We start from the raw sequence: 8,303 nt of genomic DNA on the forward strand, positions 1-8,303 counted from the left end.
ATGTAACCCCACTTTTTAAAAAAGGAGGGAGAGAGAAACCGGGGAATTATAGACCGGTTAGCCTAACGTCGGTGGTGGGGAAACTGCTGGAGTCAGTTATCAAGGATGTGATAACAGCACATTTGGAAAGCGGTGAAATGATCGGACAAAGTCAGCATGGATTTGTGAAAGGAAAATCATGTCTGACGAATCTCATAGAATTTTTTGAGGATGTAACTAGTAGAGTGGATAGGGGAGAACCAGTGGATGTGGTATATTTGGATTTTCAAAAGGCTTTTGACAAGGTCCCACACAGGAGATTAGTGTGCAAACTTAAAGCACACGGTATTGGGGTAAGGTATTGGTGTGGGTGGAGAATTGGTTAGCAGACAGGAAGCAAAGAGTGGGAATAAACGGGACCTTTTCAGAATGGCAGGCGGTGACTAGTGGGGTACCGCAAGGCTCAGTGCTGGGACCCCAGTTGTTTACAATATATATTAATGACTTGGATGAGGGAATTAAATGCAGCATCTCCAAGTTTGCGGATGACACGAAGCTGGGTGGCAGTGTTAGCAGTGAGGAGGATGCTAAGAGGATGCAGGGTGACTTGGATAGGTTGGGTGAGTGGGCAAACTCATGGCAGATGCAATTTAACGTGGATAAATGTGAAGTTATCCACTTTGGTGGCAAAAATAGGAAAACAGATTATTATCTGAATGGTGGCCGATTAGGAAAAGGGGAGGTGCAACGAGACCTGGGTGTCATTATACACCAGTCATTGAAAGTGGGCATGCAGGTACAGCAGGCGGTGAAAAAGGCGAATGGTATGCTGGCATTTATAGCGAGAGGATTCGAGTACAGGAGCAGGGAGGTACTACTGCAGTTGTACAAGGCCTTGGTGAGACCACACCTGGAGTATTGTGTGCAGTTTTGGTCCCCTAATCTGAGGAAAGACATCTTTGCCATAGAGGGAGTACAAAGAAGGTTCACCAGATTGATTCCTGGGATGGCAGGACTTTCATATGAAGAAAGACTGGATGAACTGGGCTTGTACTCGTTGGAATTTAGAAGATTGAGGGGGGATCTGATTGAAACGTATAAGATCCTAAAGGGATTGGACAGGCTAGATGCAGGAAGATTGTTCCCGATGTTGGGGAAGTCCAGAACGAGGGGTCACAGTTTGAGGATAGAGGGGAAGCCCTTTAGGACCGAGATTAGGAAAAACTTCTTCACACAGAGAGTGGTGAATCTGTGGAATTCTCTGCCACAGGAAACAGTTGAGGCCAGTTCATTGGCTATACTTAAGAGGGAGTTAGATATGGCCCTTGTGGCTACAGGGGTCAGGGGGTATGGAGGGAAGGCTGGGGTGGGGTTCTGAGTTGGATGATCAGCCATGATCATAATAAATGGCGGTGCAGGCTCGAAGGGCCGAATGGCCTACTCCTGCACCTATTTTCTATGTTTCTATGTTTAAGCCTGTACTCATCGGAGGATCAGAGGTAGGGAGAGTCTGTAACTTTAAATTCCTGGGTGTAGCTATCTCAGAGGACCTGTCCTGGACACATCATATAGATATGATTGCAAAGAAAGCACGACAGTGCCTCTACTTCCTCAGGAGTCTGCGGGATTCAGTATGTCATCAAAAACTTTGGCAAACTTCTATAAATGTGTGGTGGAAATTGCATTGACCGGCTGTGTTTTGGCCTGGTATGAAAACACCAATGCCTTCGAGAGGGAAATCCTACAAAAGGTAGTGGCTTCAGCTCAGTACATCACGGGTAAAGCCCTCCCAACTATTGAGCATAACCACATGAAACGTTGCCATAGAAAAGCAGCATCCATCATCAAAGATCGTCACCACCCAGGCCATGCTCTTTCCTCACCGCTGCCATCAGGTAGAAGGTACAAGATCCTCAGGATTCGCACCACCAGGTTCAGGAACAGTTCCTACCCCTCAACCATCAGGCTCCTGAACAAAAGGGGATAACTATACCCATTCTATTTCTGGTGTTCCCACAACCAATGGTCTCACTTTAAGGACTCTTTGTCTTGTTATTTCATGCTCTCATTACTTATTGACACTTATTTATATCTGGATTTTCACAGTTTGTTGTTCATTGATCCTGTTTACAGTTACTGTTCTATTTGCTAAATATACTCATCTATTGAGATGTTCCCACAACCAATGATTAGGCCATCAAGTCTGCTCCGCTATTTGATCAAAGCCAATTTATTTTGCCTCTCAACCCCATTCTCGTGCCTCCTCTCATGTAACTTTTTACACCCCTAATAATCAAAAATCTATCAACCTTCATCTTAAGTATAGCCAGTAACTTAGCCTCCACAACCATCTGGCTAAGCAAGTTCCTCCTCATCTCTGTTCCGAAGGGATGAGGAATTCCTTTCACTCTGAGGCTGTTCCCTCTGTTCCTGGACTCTCCCACTATTGGAAACATCATAGAAACATAGAAAATAGGTGCAGGAATAGGTCATTCGGCCCTTCGAGCCTGCACCGCCATTCAGTATGATCATGTCTGATTATCCAACTCAGAACCCCGCCCCAGCCTTCCCTCCATACCCCCTGACCCCCGTAGCCACAAGGGCCATATTTAACTCCCTCTTAAATATAGCCAATGAACTGGCTTCAACTGTTTCCTGTGGCAGAGAATTCCACAGATTCACCACTCTCTGTGTGAAGAAGTTTTTCCTCATCTCGGTCCTAAAAGGCTTCCCCTTTATCCTCAAACTGTGACCCCTCGTTCTGGACTTTCCCCAACATTGGGACCAATCTTCCTGCATCTAGCCTGTCCAATCCCTTTAGGATTTTATACGTTTCAATCAGATCCCCCCTCAATCTTCTAAATTCCAATGAGTACAAGCCCAGTTCATCCAGTCTTTCTTCATATGAAAGTCCTGCCATCCCAGGAATCAGTCTGGTGAACCTGAAACATCGTCTCCACATCCACTCTATCTAGGCCCTTCTGTGATGCATCTGTAAAAATTGATAAGGATTATCTCCATCGGAACTCCAGGCTGCAGTTTGTATCTTAACCAGAGCAACCCCAGCATGTGCCATCTTCAGGCCAGCTCGGGTTCTGAATAAACCACTCAGGGTCAGCTCAGACCGGTCTCCCGAGAAGGCAACAGCTATCATAAAGGACCCTCTGGTACGGAGAGTGCTCGCAGGCTGGACCCAGGTGCAGAGGAATGGCAGTCTCCCTCTGTCACGGTGGGCCCTGGCATCGCCTCAGCCTGGGAGTGGTGGACGACAGGCTCACACCTTACCCCAAGAGCGGAGAAATGGCAGACGACCCACGAAGAGGCAGAAACAAGGGGGTTAGGCACAGGTACACCAACAGAGCCCCAGACAGATGACTGAGCGACACTGCGAGACAATTCATCCTCTGTAACGCAGTTGGACCCCACTAAAGAGCCAACTAGAGACCTCTTTAAATAATTATAGAATGAGGAAAGCCCATGCCAGTCACCATTAACTTGACAAGTTTAAACCGAAAGCACAAGGGTTTAATAATTCTGGTTAAGATAACAACTAGTAAATATAGGTGCTCTCGAAACCTGGAAGGTTAAAGTTGTACAGCAAGCCCGCGAGGTTCATGACACCCTCACTGTCTAGGACATGCCCTCTTCTCGTTACTGCAATCAGGGAGGAGGTGCAGGAACCTGCAAACACAGGTCTTCTAGGAAGAGCTTCTTCCCTTTTGCCATCAGATTTCTGAGTGGTCCATGAACCCAAGAACACTGCCTCACTGCTCTTCCTTTGCACCACTTAGAGTACAGCACTCTGCAGGCCTTTTAATCCCCTCTAAGGTTAACCAAACCCTTCCCTCGTACGTAGCTATCCGTTTTTCTATCATCGGCTTTTTAAATGTCGTAATGTATCTGCTTCTACCGTCATTTCTGGCAGGACGTTCCAAGCATCCACCACCGACTGTGGGATAAAAAACTACCTGTGACATTCCCCCCCCCCACCACCATACTTTCCTCCAGTCACCTGAAAATTATGCCCCCTTGTTGATATGGCTCGACTGCATCAGCTTCTGGGGATTAGACGCTCCAACTCTCCGGAACACCGATAGCAGGCGAGGTCTCTCCTCTAACTTGTCGCCGTTTTCAGGCACTAGGATTTTAATATTTAAAGAGCACCTGAAATGAGGTCCAGTGCTCCACTGTCAGCTCACTGTCTCGTATCTTGTTCAGGACCCTGTCTTTGTTTCAGATCTGTATCATGTCTCAATTCTAGTCTCAGACACTCCAGCACTTGGCTCCTATCTATCCTCACCTAGATTCTGAACCAGGCTGTCTGACCTCCGAACCTTATGCATGTCCGGATAACTGGCTGCATATCTCCTTCTGTCCTCTGTTCCCGATTTATACCAGGATTAGGAGGATTGCATTATAAGGAAGATCTAGACAGGCCAGGCTTGTAGAGTGACAGGGGACATATAAGGTCCTGAGAGTCAACTGTCTAACTGTAGAGAGAATGTTTCTCTGTGTGGGAGAACCTGGAACCATTGATCACTAAATAAATATTTATTTCTTTGTTTATTGATTGATTGAGAGAGATACAGCCTGGAATAGGTCCTTCCAGCCCCCGGAGCCGCACGCTCCTAGTTAACCCTGGCCTCGTCACGGGACAAGTTACAATGACCAATTAACCTCCCAACCGGTACGGCTTTAGATTGTGCGAGAAAACTGGAACACCCAGAAGAAACCCACACAGTTCACGGGGAGAATGTGCAAACTTTCTTACAAACAACGGTGGGAATTGAACCTCGGTCACTGGTACTGTAAAGTGTTGTGCTAACCACTACGTTACCGTGCCACCCCAATAGCAAATATATATAAAAATAAAGGGCCACTAATCGAAAACCTGGATGAGAAGAACTTTTTTTAGAGTTATAGAGATATACAACACAGAAAGAGGCTTTTTGGCCCAACTTGTGCATGCCAGCCAAGATGCCTTCCTGAGCTAGTCCAATTTGCTTGCCCGTATCCTTCGAGACCTTTCCGATCATTTTTCCCTCAGAGGGTCACAAATGTTTGGAACCCTCTTCCTCAAAGCTGTTTCTTTGAGTATTGTTAAGGTAAAATTAGTGAGTTACTTGAGAGATACAAAGGGGTGAAAGGTGATCAGGATTAGACAGGGATGTTCAGTTAACTTTGATCCCGTGATCTAATTAAACAGTGAGGCAGGCTTGAGGCCTACCTCTGCTCCTAGTTTTTATATTTGTAAATATCTGTGGTCCATACCAATAAATGCCATGGTAGTGTGGCATTTAGCGCGATGCCATCGGAGTTCGGAGTCAGTTCATTTTCCCTGTGACTGCATGGGTTTCCTCTGGGTGCTCCAGTTTCCTCCCACAATCCAAAGACCTACCGGTTGGTAGGTTAATTGGTCATTGTATATAAAAGTTGCTGGTGGAACGGAGCAGGCCAGGCAGCATCTCCAGGAAGAGGTACAGTGGATGTTTCAGGCCGAGACCCTTCGTCAGGACTAACTGAAAGAAGAGATAGTAAGAGATTTGAAAGTGGGAGGGCGAGGGGGAGCCATCCCTCCCCCTCCTGTCTTCTCCTATCATTTCAGATCTCCCCCTCCCCCTCCCACTATTTCGGGGTAACATGAGGGGGAAGTTCTTCACTCAGAGAGTGGTAGCTGTGTGGAATGAGCTTCCAGCAGAAGTGGTTGAGGAAGGTTCGATGTTGTCATTTAAAGTTAAATTGGATAGATATATGGACAGGAAAGGAATGGAGGGTTATGGGCTGAGTGCAGGTCGATGGGACTAGGTGAGAGTAAGAGTTCGGCACGGACTAGAAGGGCTGAGATGGCCTGTTTCCGTGCTGTAATTGTTATATGGTTATATTAGACTGGGGGGTGGTGAGGCCTGGGCCGGACGTCCCGTTCACCCAGGGAAAGTGAACGCACAATACATCGCCTCTCCTTTCCCGGTGTAGTGATCGCCGCATGGTCACCGTCTGGCCTGCTAGGCCTCTCCTACATTACTGTGTCCGTAGCAACACCTTCTCGTCGGTGCCCCCCGTTTCCACCGAGCTTGCTACGTCATGGCGTGACCGAGTGTCCGGCGGTATAACTGGATGGGCAGGCTGGGCTCGTTAGCCTTGGTTGGAATTGGCAGCCAGCCTAAGAGAAGGACCGCTCTGAATCCAAATCCGGGCAGGTGGGGCTCGTTAGCCTTGTCAGGCTGCCCACCGCGGAGAAGGACACTCCGACGTAAATCCTACGACCCGAGGACCTCGTTGTCACCGTCCCAGCTTGCTGGGCTATTGCAGACGAACTCTGGGTGTAAAGGATGGGGCCAGTACCGCGCACACTGCACTCCACCTAAAATACCATCGCGCAGGCCGAAGGACACGCCCGCACCTACGACCATCCTCCCCGACACAGCCGCTGAGGCCAGGCCTGCCTGTCCCGCATTTGCCTCGTCAGCCACCAGCGAGCCTGCAGAAGGCGTGGGCAGCCCCCTTCCTGAATCTTCATTCGCGAAGCCAAGCCATGGTGATGATGATGATGAGCCTAGGGTTAAATCAGGGGTTGTTGGTGGTGCAGCTCGAAAAGTCAGAAGTGCCTGCTTCATGATGTATCTCTGGGTGAAAAGCAAAGAAAAGGTAATCATGGTTGTCTCATACACAGACGAAAGAGACAACAAAGAATTCCAGTGATAACAATTAACCTATAAAATCGATTCAAGTAATATGATATCTGCTCCTGAATACTAAGAAGTTTCTAGAGAAATACTGAAGCAACTGTAACGTAATTACTAGAAAAATCACTGAACATGTGATGATAAAAAAATTCAACAGGCTTAGAAAAGTTAGGCTACAAGGAAACTATCAGTTCCACACCCCCAAAAAAGCCATCCTGTTTACGTAATTTATACAGAAAGCCTAATGATGGCCATTAACTGCCTTATCTGGATGGGCTTCGATACTGTCTCGCAATAGTGTAACGCCTTTACCAAAACGTGGAGATTATTCTCATCATAGGTCCCAGGTTCTGCTGTGACACAGTCCCTCAGGCAAAGTGACATTGTGGGTGCTGATCCTGAAAACCTGAAATAAATTCTGAGAAGCCAGGAAGCATTCAACGTCGGTGGCATCTGTGGGGTGAACGTTTCCAGCGAAGACCTTCAAACTGACATCTGAACTCTTTCAGATTCATACAGCCATAGAGTCATGGAGCACAGAGGCTCTTCGGCCCATCTAGTTGTTCTGTGTGGGCGTGCCTTATTCTGAGTGTCAAAAGTTGCTTCCGTTGTGATTGGTTAGTTTAGAAACTGCAGCTGCTTTTCCTGCTGGTGTCCAGTTTCAAGAATCCTGGGTATATAAAATAGAACGTGGAAGGGACTTGCTCTCATCTTCCTTTGCTTAAGGTAAGGATGCACAAGATGATTGGGAAGGTAGGCTCCATGCGCACTTTTAAATAAGTATGCTCAATAAATGTAAGTATGTTTGTTGAGTATTCAGCTTTGTAGTGTCTGTAACTTGGGGAACATGAAAGCTTAGTCAAATTTTTATTGTTTTTAAATAAGTGGCTTACAAACCCATTTGAAGTCAGTGCATTTCCTGTCTCACTTGCCAGACCCGCGAATCCGATTCAACATTACCCTAGTCCATGCCAAGCTATTTCTTTGCTAGTCCCATTACCCCACACCAGGACCACATCCCTTCAAACCTCTTCAATCCATGTACTTATCCAAACTTCTCTTAAATGTTGAGAGTGAACCCCCTCGCTCAGAGAAAGCAGCACTGCAGGGGTTAATGCTGCCACGTACCCCCCACTGTCCAGTCGAATGAGAACTGCTGGGAAAAGCCACCCACTAGACTTCTTCGAAAATGACTCAGTATTAATAATCACAGTAAAATTTATGGGCCTGGTGTTAACATAGTCAGCTCCACTGCCAAACATCTTGTCCCTCGATGCACTTCCACTGAAAGCTGGCTGCAGGAGGTTCTTGGTGAAAGCAGCTGAATATTCTGAAGCAGCAAGGTTTCCAGCAACTCCAGCAGATGTCAACTATCCAGGGAGGCATGAGTTTAAAAGCCGATGCTGGACATCTGACAGAGAGCGAAGCAGAAATGATGTCTAACCTCGGGAGTTCACTTCCTTCCCAAAGTTCAAAGGTCAAAGTAGATTTATTATCAAAGCCCACATTTATATCTTCCTGATAGGCTGAATGACGTTTACGCTCAATTTAATGCACAGAACAATGTGCCAGTGAGGAAAGCCCCCCATCCCCCTGAAGAGCAGGCACTTTGTCTGACCCCAGCAGATGCTGTGGTAGCAA

Source organism: Mobula hypostoma, chromosome 11 (genome assembly GCF_963921235.1).
Source record: "Mobula hypostoma chromosome 11, sMobHyp1.1, whole genome shotgun sequence".
Classification (NCBI taxonomy): Eukaryota; Metazoa; Chordata; class Chondrichthyes; order Myliobatiformes; family Myliobatidae; genus Mobula; species Mobula hypostoma.